The sequence below is a fragment of the Dreissena polymorpha genome, chromosome 2 (genome assembly GCF_020536995.1).
Source record: "Dreissena polymorpha isolate Duluth1 chromosome 2, UMN_Dpol_1.0, whole genome shotgun sequence".
Taxonomy (NCBI): Eukaryota; Metazoa; Mollusca; class Bivalvia; order Myida; family Dreissenidae; genus Dreissena; species Dreissena polymorpha.
Genome location: NC_068356.1, coordinates 47,687,497 through 47,699,056, shown reverse-complemented (window position 1 = coordinate 47,699,056; position 11,560 = coordinate 47,687,497). Strand labels below are relative to the sequence as shown.

The window sequence follows — 11,560 nt, the reverse complement described above, 5'->3', positions numbered from 1 at the left end:
AACAGGTAATCGTTTTAAATAACTTTAATTTGATAATTATTCTCTGATAGGGAATACCATAGGCCCTCGATGTCAATGACAATGTTTTTTTTTCAAATTTATTTATTTATTTTTTAGTTACCCGTTGTTTATTATAATGCATACACATACTAAATTAATAAAAATCTTTCGACAAAACGTCTTCTTAAAAAAAGATAGTTCGACTTTATAAATTTAGTATGTGTATGCATTATAATAAACAACGGGTTACTAAAAAAACAAATAAATAAATAAATAAAAAAAACATTGTCATTGACATCGAGCGCCTATGGGGAATATATGTAATAAACACCGACTCGCGAGTTTTCACACCTTTATTGGCATTACACAACAGATTAACACCAATTAGCTGTCGAGTGTTGTTTAACCTCTAATCGATTAAAATCAGTTAAACGGACGGAAAAAGCAAACAAGCTGTGATCGCTGGCTTCTTTGAGTTTATGAAAATACATGAAGTTGCATAACATGGATTTGAATCAGAAATGGAAGTTTGGAGAAAAAACGGGATCCAAGGACCCCCGCGTTATGTTGGACACAGCGTTATAACGGACCGCACTATATTGGAGTTACAGTGTACATATAATTTACTTGTATCGATTTCACTAATGTGGCTACTTTGCATAAATGTTTTTATTGTTAAATATATAAAGACATAAATGCAAAGGGTCTAGATTTTAATTGTCTGGCATGGTTTTTGAACAAAGCGCTCTACAAGGCAGTCTTTGGAAACTACAGTACAGCCAAAGCGGAACAAACGTATTTCGCTTTCCGCGGCGGCAAGGCGAAACAAGTCGATGCCGCGTCAGTCGTTGAAGCCGCGTCAGTATGCGGCGGCAAGTCGCATTTCGCCGCGAAACTTCCCATCTGTCCGCCGAGGCATGCCGCGGTCCGCGACATGATGCCGAGTCGATGCGATCATGAATTTTTTTTTTAATTATTAGTTACATGTAGTTAACAAATTTTGAAAGAACAATTATAATAATAATAAAAATCATAATAAATTTATTGTGCGCGGATTGTATTAGCATATACATGTAAGCATGGTTAATGTGTCTGGCCAATTATTAAGTTTGTTTCCCGCCCGTAGCGTATGTATTTCACACATAAATAAGGTCACGCAATTATGTTTTCGCACATACAAGTGGTCAAGGCTCAAGCATATGGTGGATTTATAAATTATTTGCATGTTGATTCCGCTATTATATTTAAGCTGAGAAAATTAGCAGTTTGAAGCCACATCAATAATCAAGACGGTGACGACGTATTTGTAGTTTTGTTAATTATCAGCTTATTATAACTATTGTTTGAATATGCGTATATAAACACGTTTTATTTTGTTCATATTATATCATATATCATATATCATATTAATATCGCTACTTATTACCCGATAATCCCGTATATTCCAGTTTTAAAGCAAATGCTGGTTAATATTTACGATACACAAACATTCTCGATATTTCCTTAAGTATCAAATACATTTTGGCATTTGTTACTATTTATAGAGATGATGAAATAATGTCTAATCGGGGCGTTTTTTTTCTCCACTGAACACGCGATTTACGCCTGACGTGATGTTCATGTATTTATACAACACAAAATACTAATTAATTGACGAAACACCCTTCTCGCGCAAGACCGGTATCCAGTAAAATAGTCACATGATTATTACGATTAGTTGCCCAGTTTACATGACGTTATTTAAGAGCTATATTTAGAATAACTGGGATTCCCAGATGTTGTGTGTTCGTCTGGAGAGAGAGAGCGCAAATTCGTTGTACATGGTGCAAATTGGATAATTGTCGAATGCCCCAAGGAAAAAAAAACATTTCTTTGAGAGAAAATATTATATTTTGGGGAAAAATGATATTTTTGGTGGGGAAATTGTATTTTAAGGGGAAATATTCTGGTAGGGGAAGACGCCGAATATCGGCGTCACTTTCTTAGTAAAAAAAACCCCTGGCATATATCGATATCAAATCCCTGCCGTTATAACCAACCACGAGATGAAAGCCGAGCTAGTACAATACTTTTCCGGTTTTTATTTTTACTTTGTTTGATTTAGTTGTTTTTTTTTAAATTATGAACCTGAAATTTTACACTATTTTCAAAACATAACAGAAAATGATACTACTTTTCATAACATGATACCTAAATATAGCCTTCCACATCTGGAAGGATTTTCTTGTGATTGCAGTGGTTATCACAAGAAGCCGTGGTAGACAGCCGCTGCGTGAAGTTTAATTTAGAGCGTGAAGCAAGCCGTGACAATAATCGTTCGTCTTCCTCAAAGGATACATGTTACCATTTAACCGCACAATGAACAATTTGTTGAATTTATTTTGTCATTGGATTACATGTATAAAGGAAACTCAAATAAAAACAACATCAGTGTTAATAGCAACACTTAGCTTGTCTTGATTTTTTATCCCCACGCTTTTTGAAAAAAAGGTGGGGATATTGTGGTGATCTCCGCCGTCCGTCCGTCCGTCTGTCCGTCCGTCCTGGCCACTATCTCCTCCTACACTAAAAGCACTAGAACCTTGAAATTTACACACATGGTAGCTATGAGCATATGTGCGACCCTGCACTATTTGGAATTTTGATCTGACCCCTGGGTCAAAAGTTATAGGGGTTGGGGTGGGGCCGCGTCAGAAATTATCACTCATTTTTTTAGGTTATTTTACATTTACTTCTTTATTTCTACACCGATTCACTTCAAATTGATACTGGACCTCACCTATGACAATACGGTCAATCTCAACCATGCATGGCCCCATTCCCAACCCTGGGGCGCCCCGCCCACATAGGCCACACCCACCAAAAATTTCCATTTACTATAATTTTTTCATTTCTACACGGATTCACTTCAAATTGATACTGAACTTTTGTTATGACATTAGGGTCAATCTCAACTATGCATGGCCCCAATCCCAACCCTGCGGCGCCCGCCCACATAGGCCACACCCACCAAAAAATTCCATTTACTATAATTTTTTCATTTCTACACGGATTCACTTCAAATTGATACTGAAATTCTCTTATGACATTAGGGTCAATCTCAACTATGCATGGCCCCATAACCAACCCTGGGGCCCCGCCCACATAGACCACACCCACCCAGAATTGCCTTTACTATAATTTCTTCATTTCTACACCGATTCACTTCAAATTGATATTGAACTTCTCTTATGACAATACAGTCAATCTCAACTATGCATGGCCCCATTACCAACCCTGGGGCGCCCCGCCCACATAGACCACACCCACCCAAAATTGCCTTTTACTATAATTTCTTCATTTCTACACCGATTCACTTCAAATTGATACTGAACCTCTCTTATGACAATACGGTCAATCTCAACTATGCATGGCACAATTACCAACCCTGGGGCGCCCTGCCCACATATGTCACACCCACCCAAAATTGCCTTTTACTATAACTTCTTCATTTCTACACCAATTCACTTCTAATTGATGATGAACTTCTCTTATGACAATACGGTCAATCTCAGCTATGCATGGCCCCATTACCAACCCTGGGGCACACCTAGGTCAAACATTCGGCGTGGGGATACGCGTCGGCCTCTGCCGCGCCATTTCTAGTTGTTATTATTATCCTGACAAATCACAAACTCTTGTTAAAAAATTATTTGTTTTAAACATTATAGTTGGCATCTCTATTCTTCCAGTATTCTCGCGGTATTTCAATAACGACACCCTACTGTTTATTTGTCAGAATATGTGACGCATTTTCATTCGCTCTCAAAAAGCATTCTTTACATAGATGGTGACGTCACTTCGTTATTGCGAGTAAGACCGGTGTGTACACAATGTCTCAGAAAGACGTTTTACGTGTGATTATGAGCAATATTCTGGTAAGTTGTCGTTGTTATCCACCAGAAACACATTTATTCACAAAATTTAAAGATTTTCGATCTAACTTTTTAGTCTTTTAGCTTTAATTTTTAACGTATTTACACCTCGTCTGCTCGCACTTTACCGATATCCCGAAAGGTTACATATCACTATAATTAGTTTAGGCCTAAAACCACAAAATCCGATACCGTTGGATTTTCGTACTACAATCTTACGTAAAAAATCTTCCAGATTCGAAATCAACAAAAAACAAGACATTTATAAATTGTCTGCATTATTGATCAAATTTTAAGATATTTGTTGGTTTTCCGTTTTTAGAAGCTGTTCTGCGAAGCCGAAGGCAAGAGCTGAGCATCATACAAGCCATTCTATCCAGCAAAACTGACAGTTTTGGTTTACAGAAATCAACAAAGGAGGGATTCCTGATCTATCAAATTTCCAAGCTATACACACAGTTATTATCTGTGGTGATCTTTATTGGTTCTGCTTGTTTACTTGGATGGAACATGTGTGAACTTTTATAGAACTTTGAAAAGTCTATATATGTCTATCTATAAACAAAAATCAGCTATTGTATAATAAGATCAGATGTGCAAACAATGTCAAAGGGTTGTTAAATTAACAATTTGAAGGCAATTATGCTGAAAAAAAATGGAAGTTCCCATGCAAATTTTGTCTGTATATAGACAAGTGTCTGCCTATAATTGTCAAACTAGTAATACAAAACTTACCACAAGTATGTAAAAGCACTAAGTACCTGTGATCATTTTTAGTAAGATAGTGTAATTCTAAACAGTAGCAAATAGCTTGTTTAGTAAATGCATAATGTAATTAATATGATTTCCGTTCTATTGTGTAATTAATAAATTGGTTGTTACTTGTTAATCCATGATAAATGTTTTATGGCTAGTACAAAACCAGCAATGTTAATTTTGTAAAAGGTAATACAATAACACTACTTAGTAATTTCATATACGTAAATATTCTTGAAATGTAGGTTGATGATTGTGTTTTAGTTTTACTTATTTTGTAACTATTATTTTATGTGCAAATAAATGATGTGAAGTGTTTTGTATCTCCACACAATACCACATACCTTTTTATATATGTACTGTGTTATGTGTTATTTGAATGTTTAAATAAAAAAAAATGGATGATATAACATGATGCATTCTAATATTTGCATTCATATTGTAACTATAGAGCTAAGTGTATGCAGTTTAGACTGTGATTTTAGAATTGCTACAAAATGGCTAGTTTTTTAGTGGCGACAAAATTTAAACTATTCAACAATAGTTTGCGAAAGAAAATTAGAAACCTGCAAGATACCTGTATTTATTAAATATTTTAATTGCGAATCAAGTATGTTGTTATGCTGTTACACATAATTATACATTGATAATAAATAAGAAGACAATTAGTGGTGTTAACGTTTCCCAACAGTAGAAATCATTCTTCTGATGAAGTCAGTGATATACAGACGAAAGCTCCAGGTATGGCTTTCAATACGTAGTGTGTGTTATTTGACAGTCTAAAACTTATTGGATTAAACAAAAATCCTGTCAAATTTGTCAATCAACATTGATTTGACACATCACATGATTTTGATTATGTTAAATCAGTGTACTGTATGCTAAATGCAACTGCTTTAGCAAGCTGTCAAGTTGAATTGAGACATTTGATGAAACAAACTGTTTCCTGAGTAGGACCAGTACTTAGTGTCTATATGACGTACCATGACGTCGAAAGTCTGCAAGACCTACTAAGTAGATCGAGAAATGTACTTCGACGTACAATTTTCACCGACCCTTGAGTGTTAGCCAATCAGAAGACACCTTACGTCTGTTGCTTTTAGAGATTTTTGACATTGAACATTATTATTATTATTTATACCGAATTATGCCACAATCGACCGCTTACTCATAGATATTGTGCGTATTTATGAAACATTATTATTATTATAATTTATACCAAATTATGCGACTATCGACCGCTAACTCATAGATATTGTGCGTATTTATTGACCTGGCGTGGCGGAATCAACCTCTGACTTATGCAAGTTATGGTTATCACAAAATTCCACCAACGGGGAGTTTATAATACATTATTTATCCCATTAATGCTTGGTAACTGGTTACCGTTGGGAATTTCCAACACAGTAATGCGCTGGGCGGTCGTGATACTCCGCCCCGCATGATCATTTCAGACACACAATATGCTGAACAATTTTAATTTTAAAAAGGTAACAATTGAATCTTCTTCAAATTTGTATATAATCTATTTCAATGCATTAAATACTTGAAACTTCTATGTGACGTTATTTTGCCATTCTGATATTTTTATTCATTTTGTCCTCAACTAAAGTTTTAAACATTTATTATGAATAAATCTGAAGGAAAAGCGGCTCAAGAGACTAGTGTTTTGATTGGCTGTTCAGAAAATGTGTACATAGAAGTACAAACATGTATGTCGAAGTACAAATTGTACTTTGTCGTACAAATATATACTTTGAAGTGTATTTTATATTCATGTCGACGTACTTATTGTACTTTGACGTACATTTCTCTTTTTAACGTGTAGGTCTTCTTGACTTTCAACCCAAATGGTACGCCATAGTATGTCTTTAGGGTTATCTAAAGAATGCTCCCACTTAAAGGATCAATACAGAGACCTCCCAGTGACTAAGCCAGTTAGCAGACACCCCATCCACTATACCACAAACACCGAACCAGCTATAAATTCCTGTGGCTAGAAAACAAAAAAATATATAAGATGCTAGATCTTCAAGCTTGGAACATGTAACTTGTTTTAAGATTGATTTTTTTGGATGCATTACTAAATTATTGCAACAATTATCATATTTTGAACACAATCATGTCCATATATTTATTAATAATACATGGTTATCAAAAAAACTTAAAAAGCTTTTGCCCGTAAATTAGGTAGCACCTATTATCATATTAACATATTAATGTACAGATTCACCTAAACAGTCAATTAAAAATGATTCAAAGTGTAAGCTGACAATATTTACAACATAGTTGGATTCGCACACATCGATAATTATTAAGGTTCATGTAAAGTGTAAAAAGGCGTATTCTTCACATAGAAATACTCAGGGACCTATACAAACAAAGGGATTAGCAACCTCGCGATATCCCGTTACAGCACGCAAAATAAACCGGTGCGCGAGATCAGGGACCTATACTTTAATCTCGATCGATTGGTCCCGGTGTAGCGATAATAAACCGGTGCGCGAGATTTGATAATCTCGATCGATTGGTCCCTGTGTAGCGATAATGCGGCTACACGATTTCGATTGCGAGGGATTTCGCTTATTTAACGCGTTATGTTTTTTCGGATTCAAATTATATTATGTTAAATAAACAAGTACCTATTCGTTTAATTGTTGCATTGTTGATCTCAAAATCAATCATTAATTAGTCTTATTATTACGCAGTATGTCAAATGGGCACCCAATTATCGGACTCTTTGATGAATATTAATTGCCGGTTGTTTCGCCAGGGTTAAATTGCCGTTGTTTATCGCACGTATGTGCATGTAAAAAAGACCGGTCTTTTAATAGAATTAAAATGTTACCATGTTTTGTTTAAAATAGCAACATTATCAAGACATGTTAAGTGCAAACAACTCAAAATGTATAATTGTTCTTTTAACCTCCGACGCAGCAAATTTTCGAATGTCATTTTGAAATTTATTTGGACTCCCTTATGTCATAGTGAACGTTGGAATTCATGGAATTTACTGAAAATGTCTTCTAAACATAAAAATTTCCTTTCATGGGATGACGACATAGATTTAGATTTGGTATAAGGTTATTATACTGATGATGAGGCAAACAATAAATCGCAAGCAAGCACGAAAGAGCTGTGCTATATTTGTCCTGTTTGTGGTGCGGAGTATAAAAGTGTATCAGGATTTCGAGGTCATGTCATAAAAAAACATTAACAGAATTTACGAGGTAATAAATATTGGATGCATTTTTTTAGTTCTGCATTTTGCGTACAAACCAAACAAAAAACAAGAAAGGTTTTCGTGTTTTAGTAGTTCTATATATATATATATATATATATATATATATATATATATATATATATATATATAAATATATATATATATACTCATGTTTTATTCGTTTTATTATCATATATATCTCGAACAATCAATATATAAAACAACATTAATAAATCAAATCCTCGCACATGCAAGTAAGATATCCAAAACAGTGGACACATGATACGGTGTAATAATGATGAGACAATTGAATCAGGCATTTACAGTTACTACTAAATAGTGTGTACAAAGGAGTTTAGTGTTTTATTCCTTTAATTATTTTCAAAGAAATGAATATAAAACGTGTTGTAGAATGGTTTTAACAAAATTATGGACAAAGATTTAAATGCAGTTAATAGAACATAAAAGTTTATTCTGACTTAAGCATGTTAAGCTAATCGTCATTTACATTACATTTACAATAACAGCATGCTTTTGAAGTAAATACAAATCATGCATCACTTCGAAAAAAGTTCCTTTTACAATATAAGGAATAAACATGTTTTCGTGAGAATGTTAATATTGTTAATACATAGTGACCTGTCTGTACCAAAGTTCATAAGTGAAAAATATAATTATTAAATGACTTTTTTTAAACAAGAATTACATACATTAATATAAAATTAGGACACATATAACTGCATAAAGTATATACTTGCATTGTTTTTTCATTCTTAATTTTTTTTTTTGAAATATAGAATTGAGTAATACTGACAATGTAAAAGCTGTATGATATACCTCTACCTATGCTTCACTTAATTGTAGTTAAGTATAAGTAAAATCCCTGTGTTGACAACCTATACTAAAGCAAAACTATAGTTTATGTATAGCGATATGGTTCCTTAGAGTATATAAAGTACAATCATTTTATTTAGAGAGAAATCTATAAGTAAAATTAATAACTCCATCTATATAAACTAGTTAATTTCATTTATCTATATCCCTACATCGACTATCTATGCGAAAAAAAAATAATTGAAAATTCCACCTCAGGATTTCCTATGCAGACATCAAATTTTAACAGTCTTTCCTATAACACCAGAACATAAGCAACGCGATTGATATGTTGTGGCAGTCCAGTCCATATTTGGTGAGATCTCGGAATGCATTTCCGATGCACATAGACAGAGCACGTAAAATCACTCTTAATTTCAACCGATAACTTGATTGCTGTCAGACTGTCATTTGCGTACAACTGTAACATTTGAATTGAATGCTCTAATTCCTTTACAACGAACTGAGATGAAAAATTTTGCAGTTTAAGTTCCACAGCAAAGTCTGAGAAGGTTGTCGTCTCCACCTCCATTTCTAGAAGCCCTGAACTACATTCCATCACATCAGCTTCAGGCTTATCATTGTTTGTCTCCTGGAAGGAGTCAAGCTCATATGTGGAGTCTTCATCAATAGCATAACTATGATCACTTGTGAACTGCACATTTTCACTTTCTGACTGGGTAGAAGAATATGTTGTAGCTTTAATGTTCACCAGGGGTTCACTGGCAACATGGTTTTCTTCCTTTGGCTGTTCAGATGTTATGTAGTGGTACTTGCGTTTCACCGTAAGGGATCCTCTTTTGCGTTTTCTAGGCATTCTAAAAGCATAAAACAAAACATATTCTAAAAATCAGTTAATAAAATGTTTACACAGTCACCATCATTTATTGAAAACATGGCCTGCCACCATAGGAAGACTAATAGACTATGCCACCTTTTTCCACATTTTTCGAAACGTTAACGCAAAACCTAAACGCAAAGTGTGACGGAATTTCAGACGACCAGACAGATAGACATAAAAATGTACTTAGTTGTATCAACATATTAATAAAATTAATTGAAATATTTATGTAAGAATTCCGATTTTTTGCATTAATTGAATAACAATTATCTACACATTTCAGAAATTCTTAATAGAAGCATTAACAATGTGGAAACAAACTCTTGAAAATATCTCAGAATAAATGTTTTTCTCCAATGATAAAGAAATATGACCTTTGAAATTTTTCAATTTTTTTTCTAAAAAAAATAAAAAAATGACTAAAATTGTATTGCTTTTGTGCTCATTCAAAATCATGAATTTGCAAATAATACAAATAAAATTAGCATCACTCAATGCGTTGAATTGTAATGTTTGTAAAGATACCAATAAGATTAATATAGGGCTAGTATTGACTGAGCCTTTCGAAAAGAGCCACGACATATGTTGATCAAACTGATAGTGATTACAAAATAAAAAAAGACTAAAGTTGTATAATATTTGAGCTAATACAAAATTATGCCTCTGCAAATAATACAAATAAAATTAGCATCACTCAATGCGTTGAAATGTAATGTTTGTAAAGATACCCATAAGATTAATATAGGGCTAGTATTGACTGAGCCTTTCAAAAATAGCCACGGCATATGTTGATGAAACTGAAAGTGGTAAAATATAAAAAAAAATGACTAAAATTGTATTGCCCTTGTGCTCATTCAAAATCATGAATTAGCAAATAATACAAATAAAATTAGCATCACTCAATGCGTTAAAATGTAATTTTTGTAAAGATACCCATAAGATTAATATAGGGCTAGTATTGACTGAGCCTTTCAAAAAGAGCCACGACATATGTTGATGAAACTGATAGTGGTAAAAATTTAAAAAATGACTTAAATTGTATTGCCTTTGTGCTCATTTAAAATCATGAATTTGCTAACAATACAAATAAAATTAGCATCACACAATGCGTTGAAATGTAACGTTTGTAAGAATACCAAAATCAATAGTATAGAGCTTTATTTGACCAAGCCTTTTGAAAAAAGCCACGACACACGTTTCTCGGATTATGGAAGTGTAAACAATGATACGCATGATTTGGTGAAAATACCCACCGTTGTTTTATAAGTAAATACAAAGCATAGTCGAAAACAAATGAAACAATAAGATGTATCAAACTCAACAAACCTTTGCAATGAATACTTCTGTGTTGGCAACACTTGGTTAATTTGTACTCTTATTATTTCTCGATTGCTTTGTCACGGTCTCGCTTTGTCAAAATGGCGGCTGTTAAAATTTGCCTCGAAGCGCGAAGTCTCGTTGGGTCACAAGTCTCGTTCCCTTTTGCGTAACAACGCGATAGCTTGTTCTTCGGTTCAGTGAGTGTCTCATCCCTTTGTTTGTATAGGTCCCTGAAATACTTCAATAAATATTATGGCAATAAATTCAATTTATAAGTCAATAGCCGCGTTAACACTTGTAGAACATATAAGAAAATGCTAATAAAAAAATATGATGCAAAATGTTGCTTTTGAAGAAATATACAGCGCATGCATGAAATTATCAAAATAACAAACAGAGTTAAATTGAACAAATTCCTTTGGTCAAAATATTGTATACACTTAATGTTAGGTACTACAAATGAAAAGTCCACACAACACACACCAACAATCCTAAATTAAGGAAAAGAAAAACATAAAAAAAATGTCAAAAGTTAACACAATAATTGGGAACTACTTTAAGTATGGTGGACTTACCAGTGAACCTTCATTTTCAAAATTACTTATCTACTCACAATACAGTACTCATTATAGT

At 33.6% G+C, this 11,560-nt stretch overlaps 1 long non-coding RNA gene across 1 annotated transcript; it reads right to left on the bottom strand.

The window, feature by feature from the left end:
- Positions 1 to 8,247: 8,247 nt before the first annotated feature.
- Positions 8,248 to 11,157, bottom strand: LOC127870275 (uncharacterized). The gene is made up of 2 exons (XR_008044735.1): positions 10,934 to 11,157; positions 8,248 to 9,584 (listed from the first exon to the last, which is right to left on the bottom strand). It is a non-coding gene; the product is annotated as an uncharacterized LOC127870275 (long non-coding RNA).
- Positions 11,158 to 11,560: the final 403 nt, after the last annotated feature.